Source organism: Panthera uncia, chromosome A2 (genome assembly GCF_023721935.1).
Source record: "Panthera uncia isolate 11264 chromosome A2, Puncia_PCG_1.0, whole genome shotgun sequence".
Lineage (NCBI taxonomy): Eukaryota > Metazoa > Chordata > Mammalia > Carnivora > Felidae > Panthera > Panthera uncia.
Genome location: NC_064816.1, coordinates 24,087,854 through 24,106,898, shown reverse-complemented (window position 1 = coordinate 24,106,898; position 19,045 = coordinate 24,087,854). Strand labels below are relative to the sequence as shown.

General features: G+C 47.6%; 1 protein-coding gene across 2 annotated transcripts in view; it reads left to right on the top strand.

Annotated features, from left to right (window-relative positions):
* The window catches only part of ARHGEF3 (Rho guanine nucleotide exchange factor 3), a 306,479-nt gene that overhangs the window by 18,035 nt on the left and 269,399 nt on the right, over window positions 1–19,045 (top strand). The window lies entirely within an intron of this gene.

Here is a 19,045-nt window from a genome sequence, read left to right as displayed (position 1 = left end):
AAGTTACCATAAACGTTACAATAGATAAAATAGGGAGTAACAGAGATTGCCCCAGGAGGGAGCAAACTATAGTACTCATTAACAAGGTGTTACTTTTCTGTGTGTAAAAGACATGCCTTGTTTTATGGAAATAATTTTTTTTCTTGGTTCTTTTTTTTTTTTTTTAATTTTTTTTTGATGTTTATTTATTTATTTATTTATTTATTTATTTTTTTAACATTTTTTATTTTATTTTTGGGACAGAGAGAGACAGAGCATGAACGGGGGAGGGGCAGAGAGAGAGGGAGACACAGAATCGGAAACAGGCTCCAGGCTCCGAGCCATCAGCCCAGAGCCTGACGCGGGGCTCCAACTCACGGACCGCGAGATCGTGACCTGGCTGAAGTCGGACACTCAACCGACTGCGCCACCCAGGCTCCCCATGTTTATTTATTTTTGAGAGAGACAAAGACAGAGTGCGAGCAGGGCAGGGGCAGAGAGAGAGGGAGACACAGAATCCGAAGCAGGCTCCAGGCTCTGAGCTGTCAGCACAGAGCCCAACGTGGGGCTCGAACCCACGGACCGCGAGATCATGACCTGAGCCAAAGTCGGACGCCCAACCGACTGAGCCACCCAGGCGCCCCTTGGTTCTTTTTTTTTTTCGATGTTTATTTTATTTTATTTTTTGAGAGAGAGAGAGAGAGAGAGAGAGAGAGAGAGAGAAGGGGAAGGGGGGGTGGACAGGGGATCTAAAGCAGGTTCTGCACTGACAGTAGCTAGCCTGATGCAGGGCTCAAATTCACAAACCATGAGATCATGTCCTAATCTGAAGTCTGATGCTCAATCAGTTGAGCCACCCAGGAGCCCCTAATGGAAATAAATTTGTTTTTTTTTTTTTTAAGATTTTTATGTAAAAGAGATTATGGGAGATATGTATGTAGCCTTCCTTGTTTTATAGTCACTTCTTGAGGGATGTGGCAAGGGACAGCCATGAAAAGTTAAAGCCCTGTAAATACGGGAAAAGGAAATTCATTTTAGCCAATAGTTTCAATATGGTCTCCTGAAATATTACCAGAGTTGCTAATTTGGTGGTGAAATTGACTCATTTAGATGTCCCCTCCTCAATCTTTGCCTAGGAGGCATTCATTCATCCATCCATATATGGTTGAGGTTACTTCACTGGGAGGAGTATAGAAGAAATAAGATTAGGAATGAGTTGACCATTGAAGTTGTATGATGGGCACACGTCTTTCTAATTCTGTATGTATTTGAACTTTGGCATTCAAAAAAGTTAAAATATATAGTGTTGAGCTTTTATGTTGGGCCAGGCTATATGCTGGGTGCTGGGGAGGCCTTGGTGGCCAAGACAGGCTCAAACTGCCCTTCTGGAGTCAACAGACAGACTCATTCAGGAAACAGATATTAATCAAATCGTCACATGATTGCAAGTAAAACTATAGCTGATACAAGGGCTGAGAAACCATGAGCAGAAATGCAAGTCTGCAATGTAAACACCATCCCACCCAGGATTGGAGGAGGAATTTAGAGTTCTCAGCTTGAGGTATCACCACGGGGGAAAGTGTGTGTGTGTGTGTGTGTGTGTGTGTGTGTGTGTGTGTGTGTCTGTGTGTCTGTGTGCATGTGTATACCAGCACATTCAAGGCTGAGAGCAGTCTTCATGGGTCTTTGCCTGCCTGAACCATCGTGTGATAGAAGGATTTCAAAGTAGACCAGTTGACTGAATGCCCTTCACCCTCTTAGAGAGCTTGTGTGATACATATTCAAGACAATTCAGATGTAGCATAATCCTCCAATGGATTCCAGTTCTGCTTAGAAAAAAAGCCAACCTTTTCTTACCTTCAGCTACACACTCTGCCACTCCCTGTCATGCCTTCTAGCAAGATCCCAATCTCTGTTCTTTCTCCGCCCTTGAGTATGCCATTCCTTCCATCCAGAATGCTCTTACCCCTTCTCTTCTCAGGGCTAGCTCCTTTCCACATGTAGGTCTTGGCTCAAATGTTACAGGGGAGAATTCCTCTCAGTTCTTCTCTCTGTTCACTTTCTCTTCCCTTTGTTTTCGTAGTCCCTTCCCCAGGCTGTGAGCATGGTGATATCAGAGGCTATGTCTGGTCATGTAGATGCAGAGAGTGGGCACCCAGCAGACCTGACAGCCAGGTGCTGTCTGACGTTGTCTCTGTGCATATTCCTACTTAACCATTTTGCACTTTAAAAGGATTTTGACCTATACACAATTGTCAAGTGGACTTGTGGGAATTTGTGGAAGCTTCCCATGAGATGAGAGTGCTTTGTATATTGTTTGTGTCCAGAAATTCTCTCAAATGATAGGGACATGTACATCTGAACTCTGTTGGGCTGTGGGTTGTGGGCTGTAGATGCTTCTGTAGAATCCTGTAAAGGCTAGGGGTGTGTGGGAAGGCACATTTTCCTCTGGAGGTGACAGCGATTGGTCCTTCTTGTGTGTCTGGTTTGTGGTCACGCTTAAAGAACTTAAAGTACACGCCAGCCACCCCACCTCATACCATATATAAAAATAACTGGAGATGAGTCGAGGACCTAAATGTGGAAGGCAAATCAGTAGAGCTTCTAGAAGATAATAGAGAAGAATGAAAATTAGGCTAGACACAGATTTCTTAGACAAGATCATGAAAAGCACTATCATAAAGGAAAAAATTTATAAATTGTACTTCATTAAAATTAAAATTGAGAACTCTTTATCAAAAGACCCTATTAAGAGAGTAAAGAAGCAAACTGCAGTCTTGGAGAAGATTTTTTTTTAAATTTTTTAAAATGTTTATTTTTGAGACAGAGAGAGATAGAGCATGAGCAGGGGAAGGGCAGAGAGAGAGAGAGAGAGAGAGAGAGAGAGAGAGAGGGAAAGAGAGAGAGACAAAATCTGAAGCAGGCTCTAGGCTCAGAGCTGTCAGCACAGAGCCTGACACGGGGCTCGAATTCATGGACCGTGAGATCATGACTTGAGCCGAAGTCGGACACTTAACCGACTGAGCCACCCAGGTGCTCCTGGGAAAAGATATTTGAAATACATATGTCCAACAAAAGATTCATATCTAGAATATATAAAGAACAACTCCGAACCAACAAGAAACAGACAACCCAATATAAAAAAGACAAAAGACTTGAGCAAACATGTCACCAACGAGGATTCCAAATGACCAATAAACATATGGAAAGGTGCTTAGCCTCAGGAGTCATCAGAAAATTTTAACCACAATGAGATAATACTGTATATGCACCCAGAATGGCTAGATGAAAAAGACTGGACAGTAAGTGTTGTTAAAGATACGGAGCAGCTGGAACCCTCACATACTGCTGGTAGGGGTAGGGATTGGTACAACCACTTTGGAAAGTCATTTTGGCAGTGTCTACCAAAGCTAAACATATGCCTGCCTGTGCTGCAGCAGTTCTACTCCTACGTGTATACCCAAGAGAAGTGAGTGCATATGAACGCCCAAGGACTTGGACATGAATGATCATAGTAGCTTTATTCGTCATTACCAAAACATGGAAGTAACCTAAATGCCCATAAACAGCCATACGGGTGAGCAAATTGCATATCCAAGCAGAATACACTGCAATAATGTAAAAGAGCCTTTGGGAGGGGCATGGTGAAACCTTCTAGGGGGCTGGAAATGTTTTATATTTTGATTTGGTTGGTGAGTACATGGAAGTATAAATATGTAAAAACATTATTGAGTTGTACACTTAAGATTTGTGTAGTTTATGTGTGTCACAAACGATTTTATTGATGTATACATTGGAAAAAAAAATACCTGGTAGTCTTTTTCTAGAGTCCTTGGAGGAGGGCTGGAGGGAATGAAGCAGTGTCAGAGGCCAGGGCAGGCTGGAGGGGAGGCCTGAGTTCTCCCTGTGATAGAGCTCTTCCTCCCTGCCCCCAACCCTTTCTCCCCCGACCCCCACCCCGTGCTGGCAGCACCTGCTGCTCCTGTGTGTTCCTCCTGGTCCTCACCCATCCCCCCTCACACTCTGCAGTGTGAGCAATAACCACCATTGGCTGCTGGCATGGTCCTTACCTGGCAGATAAGATCAGCTCTTGAGAGGGAGGGTGGCCTTTCCTAATTGTGGTGCTGTTTTTTTTTTTAATTTTTTTTTTAACGTTTATTTATTTTTGAGACAGAAAGAGAGCATGAACAGGGGAGGGGCAGAGAGAGAGGGAGACACAGAATCTGAAACAGGCTCCAGGCTCTGAGCTGTCAGCACAGAGCCCAATGCGGGACTTGAACTAGACAACCGCAAGATCATGACCTGAGCTGAAGTCAGACGCTTAACCAACTGAGACACCCAGGTGCTCCGATGCTGTTTAAAGGAGAAGTGCATCTATCTGGTGCTTTCCTCGGACTCCCTGTAATGTCCCAGCCTGGAAAGGGAGGGAACCTGCCTACTGGCTAGTGTTCCCTGAAGCCCAGGATTAAACGATGGTGGTGGCTGGTGTTAACCAGATAGGTTAGAGAAGATCCAGTGGAGGAAGTGGAACCTGCCTTTGTCTGCCCAGGCACATCACTCAGCACACACACCCTGGGCTGATCCTCAACAACAAATTAAAGCTTGTTCTGTAGATTGCCTGTGGCAGCCGGTTGGCCCTGCTGGGACAGATCTTTGAGCTGAATGGCCCTCAGTGCCCCAGGGCATGGTGTGTGAATGGCCCTCGGTGCCCCTGGGGCATGGTGTGTGAATGGCCCTCAGTGCCCCTGGGGCATGGTGTGTGAATGGCCCTCGGTGCCCCTGGGGCATGGTATCTGCTCCAGAGGGTCTCTGGCTCTGGGATTGGGTGCTCTTGCAGGTGTCCTTCTGACAGGAGAAGGCCATGCTTCATTTCCAGTTCCACGGGCTGGCTGGTTGGAACAGTAAAAGCATCAAAAAACTGCATGCCTTTTGGGACACCTGGCTGGCTCGGTCAGTTAAGGTCCGACTCTTGATCTCAGCTTAAGTCTTGATCTCAGGGTTGTAAGTTCAAGCCTACTTAAACAAATGACAACAAAAAAACACCCCCCCACCCCCCGCAAAACTGCATGCCTTTAAAAAAGTTTAGTGCAAACTCATTTGATGAGCAAACCTGACCTGAGTTAATAGGAGGCTATTTATAGTATGTGGCAGAATAGTCACATGTACACCTGCAGATGTACTTATGGATTTGACTATGGATGTCGCACCTCACCCTGCTGGTTTCTTACAGAACATAGTGTATACACTTTGTATTACCTTTCTAATGTGCAAACATTATGAATTTTGAAGCACATCCAGCTCCAAGGTGGGAAGAGGGACTGTGGACTTGCCTGCTACAGTTTATTCTCCAGTTCGCTAGTTAGGTCACTGTTTCTTTTTTGCCAATATAGAAGGATCCTATGGTGAGTATCCTTGATAGACTTGGAATTACTGGATCAGTAGGGCATGCAGATTTTAAATTTTGGTGGTTATTGGCAAAATGCCTTTCAAAGAGATGAGAGGAACTAATTCTACCAATAGTGTGTACACGTGAATTTGGTCATATTACCCCCCTGCTTCCAAGAGCCTCTTCGGCTGCCCCCAGGCTTATGTCCTAGCTCCTTTCTGTGGTGTTCACAGCCTTCCTGTCCCAGTCTGGCCCTGGTCTATCTGCCCAGTCTCTGACTCCATGGCTTCTCTGCCACCACCATACCTGGTCCTCAGACCAGCTGCAAAGTCCCGTGGCCGGTCAACAACCACCCTCTACCCCCACCACACACACCCCTACTGTGTCCCCAGGGGCTCAGCCATGGACAGAGCTACCCCTGCTCTGTGGCCTTGCCTTCTGGAGGAAGCTGGGGACCTATCTGGTGTTCCTGGGTGGTTGCTAAAGGCCTCTGAGCTGAAGGAGCTAGAGTGAGGGGAACGGAGAGGATACTCTGGAAGGCCCTGCAGCAAACCTGGGGGAAGGATTTGTAACTTCAGGCCTGTGAGGAGGCCTTGCAGAGGATTAAGCCAAGGAGTGACCTGGCTGACTGGGCTTGTATTTTAAATACCACAGGTCATCATGGACTCGGTTAGTGGTACTAGACGTTGAATTCAAGAGAAGGAGGTGGAGGACAGTGGGCCAGGCCTGATTGTACATAAGGAGTAACAAGAGAGAAGGGTCAAGGACACCTCTCAGGTCTCTGGATTCACAGTGTGGGTAGACAGACGTGTCCTTCCCTGAGGCTGGGACTTGGGAGGAGGAGGGAATGGTAGTGAAAAGAGCAAGTGCTCTGGCTATTGGGGTTCAAATCCCAGGCTTGCTGGCACCAGGACTTCGGACAGGCCATTTCACCTGCTCTGAGCCCTGTGCTGCCATCTGGACCATGAGGATTAAGACAGTCCTCTTGCAGGGCTGCGGTGAATATTGCCAGTGGTCAAGGCGTTGGCGTGTACTGGATGCTGGATAACATCTTCCCTCCCTTGTGTCTTGAAGCCACCCGCAGCCTAGCCCCTCGGTCAGAACTACCTGCCTAGCCATCAGTTTCCAGATTCCTCTCCCTTTCAGGCCTTGCTTTGGTTTTCCCACTGGATTGTGAGGCCCTCAGAATCCAAATCACAGGTGGTGGAGCCTGGATGTCTGCATTTTTGAGAATTTCCCCAGGTGAACCCAGCTACTTTATGAATAGCAGGAACTGTGTCTTCTCAGAGCTGGTCACATGGGCAACTGTGGGTAAATGGTCCTAGAATCACGAATGCATGAATGGCTGAAGCATCCACGATATGGCTGTGATCTCCCACAGATAAACCAGCAGGCGGGACTGATTCTGTTTCCAGAGCAGCCCTGGGCTGGGCTGGCTGCCTCAGAGTCACCTGAGAGGGGCCTTTAAAGTGCAGATTCCCGGGCCCAGCCTTGGTGATTGATTCAGAAGGGCTGAGCTTGGGCCAAGCATGTCTCTACACATGGATGATTCTGTGCTTTGCCGCATCAAGACACCTGTGGGTTCTGAGGGCTGTGGGTCCTCCTGGCTCTGACATCTTGTGACTCTCTCATGGAAACTCAAGGTCCTTGTCCTCAGCCACATGCCCTGGCACATCCTGCCTGCTGGATCAAGTTGGTGCCAGGTCACCAGGTGGGGTTTCTGGGGAGTGGCAGCAGCTCCTCCCCTCCTACCATTAGCAGGAATTAAAATGTCCTGCTGTTTTGAACTCAAGTGTCCCTCTGCTGCCACCAAAACTTACACAAGGGCAAGTGTCTTTATTACAGCTGATGTCCCAACAACTTGGGGACCAGTGCCTCCAAATTTGCTTTGGGTTGTGGTCTCATGCTCCCTGCCAGCCTCTTGGAAGGGGAGTGATGGGGAACAGCTGTTGTCACTCACAGGGCTCGAATGCCAGGCTTCGCCTCCGGAAGCATCTGCCCCTTTCTGTTGTCCACTCCTCCCTGGACACAGGGGAATGATTATCACCAAGTGGAAGGGGCCTCCTTCACTCCTGTCTCCCTGCTGTCTGCAAATCTCCGGTTGGGTTTTGTGGAAGGTGCAGTCTTGCTCTTGACCTGTGCAAGGCTGGCATGTAATAGAGGCCCCACTGTGGCGTCAGAGGGGCCTCCCTGGCTCATTCTCGGCAGTGAGTGAATGTTCAGCAGCCAGCAGAGCCAGGCCAGTGTTGGACATGCGACTTGGCTGACATGGCTCCAGATTACTCATTGCTTGCTGTCATTTCTTGTGCGTGTTGTGGGTGTGTGCAACTCTTGGAGAGGTAGGGATCTGGAATCCTAGAGGGGGATCTGGCAAAGCCTGGGGGTCAGGGAGGAAGGGGCTGGGTGGGCTGACTCTCTGGGCTAGCAGGAAGGGGGGAACGCTCCAAAGCTTATCTAGGGTGACTGTCACTCAAGTCACTATCTTCTTTATTACTGTGACTGAGGTGGCAGTTTACTGCTGCCTGAGATCTCTGTGCCTGTATAGTCTTGCCTTCTAGGTGGGTCTGGAATGGTTCTTCACCAGGTGTTTTTATATTGTGTGGAAGGGCTCTCCCCTGCTTCATTCTATCTTCCTGAAGCTTCAGGTTCTGTTCCCTGGGCTCTTAAACCTAGATGCCTGGGCCACTTCATCCCAGCCAGGTCTCCTCTCATACACCCAGCCTCCCAAGACCCGCAGCACTGACTGTGATGTGCACTCTGGAGCTTACTCACCGTGGGACCTCTGAAAAGTTAACTTTTCCTTGAGCCTCTGCTGTCTTGTCTTTTTGTTTTTTTGTGAAGTGGGAGGGCACACTAACCTTTGTGAAGCCCTGTGCCGGGCTCTTCACTTACACTGTTTCATTGAATTCCTACAGAAGCCTCAGGAGGTAGATACCGTTATGACCCCTCTTTTACTTGGGGAAACTGAGGCACAGGAGTCCTTTCCAAGCTCTCATAGCTGCTAAGTGGCAGAAGTCAAATTACAGTCCCAATCGTCTTAACTTCAGAACCCAAGACCTCAGTTGTTATCTGTGTTGTGAATGTGTTTATAATTTGCCACGTAAGATGTTCCAGTACTAAATGGAAGATCAGGGGCGCCTGGGTGGCTCAGTCGGTTGGGTGTCCGACTTTGCCTCAGGTCGTGATCTCGCAGTTTGTGAGTTCGAGCCCTCCGTCGGGTTCTGTGCTGACAGCTCAGAGCCTAGAGACTGCTTTGGATTCTGTCTCCCTCTCTCTCTGCTCCTCCCCTGCTCATGCTCTGTCTCTCTCTGTCTCAAAAATAAATAAAACATTAAACAAATTTTTTTTAAATAAAAAAATAAATGGAAGATCATGTTATCGTGGAATTATGGTACCATGGAATCATATCTCTCTTGTGCTTAACTTATGTGAACTAAACTAGAAGCTCTTAGAAAAAAGCAACAACTGTTTAATCCTGCTGTTGCACTGAGGTGAGTGTATGTTCTGGAGGGTCCCCCAAGCTGGCCCCACTTCCTGTGGGGTGGAAGGCTAGTGTGGGACAGCCCCATGTACGAGTCTGTCCTGACCACAGACTCTATCTGGAGTGCATTTGAACACACAGCTGCCACCTCTAGCTCTCGGCTGGCTGGAGCCCCTCTCCATATGCACCTTCCTGAGGGGCTTTCCAGGGACATTTTAGACTCTGCCAGATTTTTCCCCCAACTTCAGAATTTCCCCTGTAGGGTCAGAAGGCTGTAATAGCTCCTTTCCTTTGCGGGGTCTTTCTCAGCTGACACTTGGGGTCAGAGCACAGAGATGGAGCTAAGATTTAGGCAGAGAGTTTGATTTTATAGGGGAGTCAGGCTGCGTATTTACTCAGGTGCCAGAGCCTATGGGGTATTGGAAGTGTGGAGACCTGGACCAGGAGTCAGACAGACCCAGCTGTTCAGTCCCTGCTGTCATGTTCCAGCTGCTGGAGCTTGACCCAAGCTGCTTAAGCTGGAGTTCGTTTCCTGCTTTGCAAAGTATGGGTACCAGTGTGCATCTCATGGGTATCTCTTGTGACTTAATGTGGATATAGAGTAGGTCCTTGATAGGTCTTTGTCATTTCCTCCCCTATATTAAAGCCCCATAGATTCCCATGAATCTTTTTAAAAAAAAAATTTTTTTTTTAACGTTTATTTATTTTTGAGACAGAGAGAGACAGAGCATGAGCAGGGGAGGGTCAGAGAGAGGGAGACACAGAATCCGAAACAGGCCCCAGGCTCTGAGCCGTCAGCACAGAGCCCAACGCGGGGCTCGAACTCACGGACTGTGAGATCATGACCTGAGCCGAAGTCGGACGCTTAACTGACTGAGCCACCCAGGCGCCCCTCCCATGAATCTTAAATTGTCTCCAAGTGGATAGCTACATGCAATTTTATGAAACATTATCACCTTGGAGCACCTTGGTGGCTCAGTCAGTTGAATGTCTGACTCTTGATCTCAGCTCAGGTCATGATCCCATGGTTGTGGGATTGAGCCCACACTGGGCTCCACGCTGAGCTTGGAACCTGCCTGAGATTCTCTCTCTCCCCGTCTGCCCCTCTCCCCTGCCTTCACCCTCTCTCCTTCTAAAATAAATAATAAAAAGAGAGCTCACCTTTTTTGCAGGTGTTTTTTAAAAAAAAGCTTTATTTATTTTTGAAAGAGCATGAGTTGGGAGGGGCAGAGAGAGAAGAAGGCAGAGGATCTGAAGTGGGCTCCACGCTGACAGCAGAGAGCCCGATGTGGGGCTCAAACTCATGAACCACGAGATTATGACCTGAGCCAAAGTTGGATGCTTAACTGACTGAGTCATCCAGGTACCACTTTGCAGGTGTTTTAAAGCACTCTTTGGCCATGTGGTGTGCTGTACTTAAGCATTTGTCCTTGCAGGTAATGAGTGATGACAAGGCAAACCAGACTACCATCCTCAAGCTGAGTGAGTGAGTGTGATGTATGTCAGTTCTATGAAGTTCATTTTCACAAATGCCCTGGTTGGCGAAGGAACAGGTCAGAAAATCGCTCACTGCTCAAGGAATCCAGTTTTATCCCCAACTAGGAAAATTGCCACGAGGCCTTCTCTGGGGCCATTTTATATGACTGTCATCTCCTTTTTTGGAGCTCTGTCTGAGGGAGGAGGGACAGTGTGCCTATGTGCTGGTTCTTCCTTCCACTCACTAGCTCTGTGAGCCTGCAAGTCACTTAAGCCCCTCTGTGCATCCGTTTCCTCATCTGTGAGAAGGGGATGAGAGGATGAGAGCCCCTGCCTTACAACATTGCTGAGAGAGTGAAGTGGAATCAGAGCATTTGAAGCCCTCCACGGGATACCTGGCATGTAGGGAGACCACTGTTGCCTGTGGTGATGAGGAGGAGGACAGTGAGGACCACAGTGACCCCTGGGTAGCCCGTGTGCCTTCCATCAGATGGGCTCTGCTTGGGCAGTGTCTATCTTACAGCAGACAGCACAGACGGGAGACCCCAACTGCTCTGACTACCATGTCTTATCCCTTCTACGTTTGGGTCCTCTGTGAATGGGTAAGTATGCTCTCTGTCCATCAATAAAAATGTACCAAGTGTCCACTAAAGACATTACTGGAGGGACCTAGAGAGAGGCTGGCAGGTAACAGGTGTTTTGTATGAAGTTTTTAAAACTTTCTTTTGTTGCATTGGAACTGTTTACGGTATGAGAACTTACCCCACATAAGAATCATATAGAAGAGGAGATGTCTTGGTTGAAATCAGAACACCTTTTGTCTAAGGACAGGCAGCCTGGACAGGACTTGACCACTGGTAGTATCCCCACTGAACCCTTGTTCTAGACCCTGGGATGTGATCTCACACTGGGGAGACTGGAGATTTGTGATGAAGCCCAGAGGACTGACCTCACCTTCTGTCCGTCCCTCCCCAAGCAAGCTTGTCATGCCCACACTGGCAGCCTTGACCTAGACAGGAACTATCATCTGCCTCTGTGGCACCCGCAGCTCTGCCTCTCCATGTAATTAAGCCATGTGGAGAGTCAGTTGCCTAACCCAAAGGCTGCCTGGCAAGACAGCAAGAATGGAGTCCAAAATACTTGTTGGAGCAAGTATGAAAATGGTATTAGCCTGTTATATCCATTTCATCACTGGGGCACCTTGACTATCTAGGGATATAGCACCTGAATTCTTGGGTCCCCAGGATATATCTTCCTTCAACAGGGTGACTTAAGGGCTTGGGTGGGTACTATGGGGTTTTTCCTCTTGGAACCTCATTTTTCTGTGATTCTGGGGTGGCCAACACCCCAAGATAATTTCTTCAGCTGTGTGGTGATGGCATCCATGATGTCCAGATTCTGTGTCGGGTTCTCATCATCTTTCACTAGTATGGAGAAGCGCAGTTAGCTGAATTTGTTAATTTGTTCAACAACTATTGTACTTGCTACTGTGCTCATGGTTGGGGTGTCACAAAACCCGGTGCAGTTGGGGAGACATGTGCACACATGTGGATGGGCTTTGGATGCGGGAGGAGTGAGGAGGGAACACTGGTGAGGCACTAGGAGGCTCTAGGAAAACCCGAGGGCACATGAGTGGTTGAGTTTACAAAGTGTCTTTCAGAAATTGGTTGTGGGGACCTCATTTCCAAATTCTTGCCCCAACAACCCCCTGGTGATGTCCACAGAGTCTGCTTCCAGGAAGGATGCAATAGGAATACAAACAAAGGTAGATAACGCCAACCACTCATGAGTACCTCTTCTTGGCTGAACCCTCAGCATAGATTATGTCATTGAACCTGTCAGTGCATAACGCTCCGAGATGAGATGCCTGAGATGCCGTGGTGTTCTAGCCTTTCTCCTACTTCCTTCTACCCTCTTCTTACTCTTGTGGCCTCTGTTTCCTCCTTGCCATTATGTACTCTGTACCCTTTATCCAGAGCAACCCTGGATTGTTGACATGGCAAGCTTTTATTCCTCCTTCAAAACTCAGCCCCAGCAGTGCGTCCTCTGAGAAGCCTTCCAGGATTCCCTCAGGCTGATGTAGGTGCTGATCCCCTTGTAACCATATGTCTCTCCATTACTGCATGGTCACGTTGTACTGCAATCATCAGTGTTTTATTTTATTTTATTTTATTTTATTTTATTTTATTTTATTTTATTATTTTTTATTAAAACATTTTTTTAATGTTTATTTTTGAGACAGAGAGAGACAGAGTGTGAGTGGTGGAGGGGGAGAGAGAGGGAGACACAGAGTCCAAAGCAGGCTCCAGGCTCTGAGCTATCAGCACACAGCCCACCATGGGGCTCGAACTCACAAGCTGTGAGATCATGACCTGAGCTGAAGTCGGATGCTTACCCAACTGAGTCACCGAGGAGCCCCTCAGTTTTTTTTTTTCAAGAAACTTTGGGACAGTTTTAATAAGCCCCCAAATACATAAACACTTTGTTGTTGTTGTTGTTCCTGTAAAAATGCTAGTGGTACAGGTGTAACTAAAGCCTGCCTTGACCTCCAGCCAGTCTCCTGTTCCTCCTCAGAGGCAGCCATTTAAAAATAATGTCTTCTCAGTCGTCAGCACGCTCCTGGGCACAGGCCCTTTCTCTTGTACCCACATGGACGCTGGAACTGATCTGTGCGAAGCTAAGGGGGAGTGGCTGGCACCGGTGCACTGCTGTGTCCACGCCGGACAGAGCACTGCTTGGTACCTGACCGTGGGGCGGGCCTCAAGGGGAGGGAGCACTTGGGCTGGAGCCACACATCACATCATATTCCAGGGACAGCAGGGCTGCTGGTGTCATTATCTCTGGTTCAGGTTAGTGGCTTCAGCAGCCCTCTGGGGTGGTGGCCTTGTTACCAGCCAAGGCCTCTGGGTCACAATTCTTGGCTGTCGAGGAAATGAGGTCATCTGGGGCAGGTGGCTTGGGATCTTGTGGTCACAGACCGAGTTGTCCAGTCAGCCTTCAGCTCTGACGTTGGCTTTGACCCTGAGATTGGCAAGCAAAAAAATAAATGTATCCAGCTCTCTCCCTATTCTGATAAAAGCCTGGAGGACAAACTCTGGCTATTGTTTACTGATAAATGTTTATAAAGCCCCCTGAATGCCAGGCATGATATAGAGCAAGGAATATGCAGAACTTTTGCAGATCTCTCCAGAGGCTGTGCCTTCTTTTGAGATCTGAGGCTGAAAAGATCTTATTTGGTGAAGAGTCTTGATTTGTTATTTGTGTCCTGAGGAGGGTTTTTTTCCCCCTTAATGTGTGTGTGTGTGTGGGGGGGGGGTCAAATATGTCATAGTGGTGTTTATTAAACACCAATAATATGCCTAACCCTGGCTTTGGGTTGGGCATTAGGGAAGCAGAGTAGGGTCTGGGTCAAAAGCATGGGCTCTGGAATCAGATTGCATGGATTCAAATCCCATCCTTCCTGTGATGAGCTTTGGGACCTTTAGCAAGTTAACTAGTCTTTCCGTGCCTCAGTTTCCTCTTATTCAAAAGAGGGATACTGATAGCACCCACTTCCCTGGGTGGGAGAAGAGGAAATGATGCATTAGGAGCACTGAACGTGATGTGAAGTAGGTGCTCAATAAAGGCTGTTAATATTGGTAGTAGTTCTTAGCATAAGAAGTTCACATACAACAAAAATTGAATGGACAAGACCTGATTTCTCTTAAGTTTGCAGTCTTTTGGGGGGAGATCAGATTAAGACACTTGGTCCTATTAACAGTTAGTTTATGGCAATAGCAATTAAGTCCAAATGGTGTGGTTTGTATTACAAGTCCTACAGAAGCTGGGGGGAGCTCCTAGGAGGAGATGGGGCTCCCCGTGGTCATGTCACATGGGTAAAGGAGTGAGGAGAGACAGAGGAAGGAGCATGTGGCAGGTGGCAGGGAAACATTCCAGCCAGTCTGGTGGGCAGCAATTGTCAGGGTAGGGAGTGTTTAGGGGGCCAGCTGGGATCTGCTTCATCCAGAGATAAAATTTGACATGTCCCTGTGGAGTGGAAATGGGGTGAGAGAGGCAGAGAAGCTAGTTTCTTTTCCTCCTCCTCTTTCTTAGTTATAAATGCCTTTATTGTATTTTCATAACTATTGACCTGAAATTGTAGGATGCAAATTGTAGGGTGCATCGCTATGTTAATTGATAGAAAACCAAACTTGCAGCAACCTTATTTGTTGAGAGGTTTACTGAGAACTTGGGTGGGGTGGGGGGAAACTTTAGGCACAATTAGTTGTTATAAAATTCTCAAAACTTGTTATTAAAGCATAACATGCCAGCAAAAAAGGGCATAGACCATAGATCATAACTGTAGCTTGATGGATTTTCACAAACTGAACACACCTGTGTAAGCAGCACCTAGATTAAGAAACAGCCTTTGCCAGCACCCCAAAAGCCTCCTCATACTCTTCCAGCCACTGCTCCCCCACTACAACCTCCATCCTGACTTCTGACAGCATGGGATAGATTTACCTGGTTCTGGGATTTCTGCAGACAGACTCATATGGCAGACACTCTTGTGTTTGGTGTCTTTGGCTCAGAATCTTCTCGTGAAGAGCCATCCTTGTTGCTGCAAATAGTTGTAGCTCATCTATTCTCATTGCTGCGAATTACCACCATTTATTTCTAAAATTTTTTTTTTTTTTTAAATTTTTTTTTCAACGTTTTTTATTTATTTTTGGGACAGAGAGAGACAGAGCATGAACGGGGGAGGGGCAGAGAGAGAGGGAGACACAGAATCGGAAACAGGCTCCAGGCTCCGAGCCATCGGCCCAGAGCCTGACGCGGGGCTCGAACTCACGGACCGCGAGATCGTGACCTGGCTGAAGTCGGACGCTTAACCGACTGCGCCACCCAGGCGCCCCTAAAATTTTTTTTTTTAACGTTTATTTATTTTTGGGACAGAGAGAGACAGAGCATGAACGGGGGAGGGGCAGAGAGAGAGGGAGACACAGAATCGGAAGCAGGCTCCAGGCTCTGAGCCATCAGCCCAGAGCCCGACGCGGGGCTCGAACTCGCGGACCGCGAGATGGTGACCTGAGCTGAAGTCGGATGCTTAACCGACTGAGCCACCCAGGCGCCCCCCACCATTTATTTCATTCATTCTACTGATGAGGAGCATGGGCATCGCTTCTGGTTTGGGGCTTGAGGTAGGCCCCTTGAAAGATGTCCATGACCTAATCCCTGGTCATAGATACTGTTCACTGGTAATACCTGAGACTGAGCTACCCTACATGGCAAAAGGGACTTAGCAAATGTAAGTCAAGGGTCATGACATAGGGATGACCCTGAATTATTTGGGTGGGACCATTGTAACAAGGATCCTTACAAGAGGGAAGCAGGAAAGTCCACTTCAGAGAATGAGACATGAAAGTGGAAGCAGAGGTGAGAGAAGAGATTTGAAGATACTACATTGCTGTCTCTGAAATGGAGGAAGGGGCCATGAGCTGAGGAATGCGGGTGGTTTCCAGAAGCTGGAAAAGGCAAGGAATGGATTGTCCTCTAGAGCTTCCAGAAGGAGTACAGCCCTGCTGACTCACTTTAGACCCATTTTTCTTACCTCCAGAACTATAAGATGATAAATCTGTGTTGCTCTATGCCACTAAGTTTGTGGTAATTTGTTACAACAGCAATAGGAAACTAATAGAGGGTTGTTATACATAATGCTACTGAGAACTTTCTAGAAAACCTCTTGGTGCACGTATGTACCTAGGAGGAAATGCAAGGATTGCCGCAGTCCTCAAAAGTGGTTGGACCCATTTGTGCTCCTACCAACAGCAAGAGTGAGAGCTCTGGTTGCATTCAATCCTCACCAACACTTAGTGCCTCCTGAGGACAGAGGTTTTTCAGTGAAAAATTAGCAGGGCTCGGTGTCCCAGGGATACAGTTGGGCTTGCAGGAGGTTGGTGCTGGTCAGTGCTGCTCCAGACAGCTGAGGAGAGGGATGAGGAAGTGGCAAGTGCCTGAGTTTCTAGCTGGGAAGAAGTAGAATTCATCTCCCATGGAAGTGACTTGGATGGGAAATACTGAATAACTTTAGGCGAATATAGAACTTTCCAGGCTGGCTCAGTCAGAAGAGCATGCGACTCTTGATCTCGGGGTCATGAGTTTGAGCCCCATGTTGGGTGTAGAGATTACTTAAAACTAATATCTTTTTTAAAAAATACAGAGCTTTCTAGCTTAAGAGTTAGGACACCACTTACCTTTGTAACTTTTTGATTAACCAAGCTGAGTGGGGAGTGTCATGTACAGGCAGAAAGCCTGTGCTGTTCAGCCAACTGCTCAGATTTGAAAACTGCCTTCATTGTAAGCCCTGTGACTTTAGGCCACAACCTCTCAGAGCTCCAGTTCTGCCATCTATAAAATGGGTATGGTCCTACCTACCCTGTGGGGCCACAGATGGATGAGAAGACTCTGTGTTTGAGCCCTGAGTTTACTGCCTACACACAGGTTCTGAATCACAGGTAGCTGTGGTTATTAGGGATGGTGGTATTAAGCGTATAAATTTCTTTTATAGAAGTTGGCAACCCTGGGTTCAGAGTGTTCACGGGACTAAGTGGCTGTCTTGGGGGGATGGGGGTCTGAGACTATCACACACTTGGTTGGCATCCAGGATGGGGGGTGTCAGGCACATGGTCCACCCTTCTAGGGCTTTATAGAGACACTGTCTCCCACAGTACCCGCCCCCCCCCCACCTTTTTGAAACTGCTTTTGAAACTATTCATTCATCATTTGCTCGTTCATTCATTCAGCCATTAATGAGTTTTATCATGCACATTACAATACACTGATTAGGGGCACAGGCTCCCAGATCAAATGCTTGGTTCAAGTCTCAATTTTATTTGCTGTTTGTATGGCATTTGGCCAAATCTTAATTTCTTTGTGCCCAGTCTCTGATTTGTTAAGTGAGGCAGTATCTGCCTCCTAGGGCTGATATGAGAAATTGATGAAATAATTCAAGACAGTGCCTGGCCTTGGGCACCCCTCAGTGCTAGGGTACAGTCAGGTGCTCCCAATCTCTGCCCTTAGCCACAGGCAGAAGGGTGATGGTTTATCAGTGGTTGTCTACAGAATGCTTTCTCCAATACCAGGAGGGAAAACCTGAAACTCTGACCCAGAGCTAGCTCGTGGTCCCTTTGAAGGCAGGCTCTGACCTCTCACAGCTGCTTGGGAAACGTGGCTTTGAGGAGAGTTGGCATAATTTGAGGATGTAGGTGTTAACCCCCCCCCCCCCTTGCAGCACTTACTGGGCTGTGGAATGGCTTGTACACTGAGTAGACGTGGCTTCCAGGCTGAACTGAGGTGGACCGAGGTGTTCACAGCGGCAGAGGCGACCCTGGTGTGGCATTCTTACTTTCTTCCCTCTCCCTTCATGGTGGGGATCGTGGGGATGTGGTGGCCCCTCTGAGTCTCTGAGCCTATGTCTCACTACCCTTCCATCTCTCCTCATTCCAGGATCCACATCTTCCCTCTTGCCTTATTCTGGGCCCCTCTGTAATGCACATGCCTTAGCTGATGAAGTTAGCTCTGATGGAAGCCAGAGCAGTGGTCCCAGACAGGGATCCAGATGCTAAAAATATCTCATGGTGTGCTCTTTGTAAGTTACATAAAAGAGCAGCATTGGAGACTGTGGCTTTCCCCCCACACTGACTCTTTCCAATGCCTTGGGGTGCCAGAGTCCAAGGTATCTGGTCCTGCTCACCTGGATCTGAGAGTTTTTATCCTAATAGGGCTTTTTTTTTTCTTCAAGATTTTATTTTTAAGTAATCTCTACACCCAGTGTGAGGCTCACACTTGTAACCCTGAGATCAAGAGTTACATGTTCCACCGACTGAGCCAGCTAGGCTCCCCACTAATGGTGCTTTGATCTGGGAAAAGGCCAGACTCATGGTGTGGCAGATGGAGGAGGCTGGGTGGGAGATTTGGCCAAGCAGATTTGTTGCTCAAGAGTCAAAACAGCTGATGCATCAGCATGGAAGATCACAGAAGATCACAGATGTCCAAATTACCTTGAACCCTAGGAGGCACAAGGTTGGAGACCGGTACACCATCTTTCAATGTGGTGTGCACAGCGAGTCCTTCTGGTGTTGGAACTAATGACCATTTCTTTCTTTGACTGACACCAAATGAAGCAGGTTTGTGTTCAGGTCCATGCTGAAGAATGAGAATATGCCTTAATGCAAAACCCACTCCCCCTGCGTGGCGAGGAATGCAGTACCTGAGGCTGGAGATGGAACCTCAGTGTCCTCTCTCAGACTCACCTGGGGCCATGCTCAGGGTGTGGAAGAGTGAGTGGGTGGAATCCTCCACCCAACAGAATGTTCTCTCTCTGTCTCATCCCTGTGTCTCTCTTAGTTTCTGTTGCTTCCAAGGACATAGACTTGAATCCTTAAATGTGGTTATCATGTTCATTGGGATATTTTACCACTCCAAGTCGTCATTTTGTGAAGCAAAGCTCACAACTCACACTTGTGGATCCCAGTGTTCCTAATTCTGGCCACAAGCTCTGCTCTTGACAGACTTCACACTAGAAGGTATTACATGCTCATTAACATCTCTTCATCCATCTAATACTGATTAAGTACTACTTAAATTGCATGTGGTTTTACCAAAATTGTGACCAAAATAGTCTGGCAGCACCTGTCTCCATAGACATAACATGTTGTAAGCTCCAAATAACCAAACCCACCCTC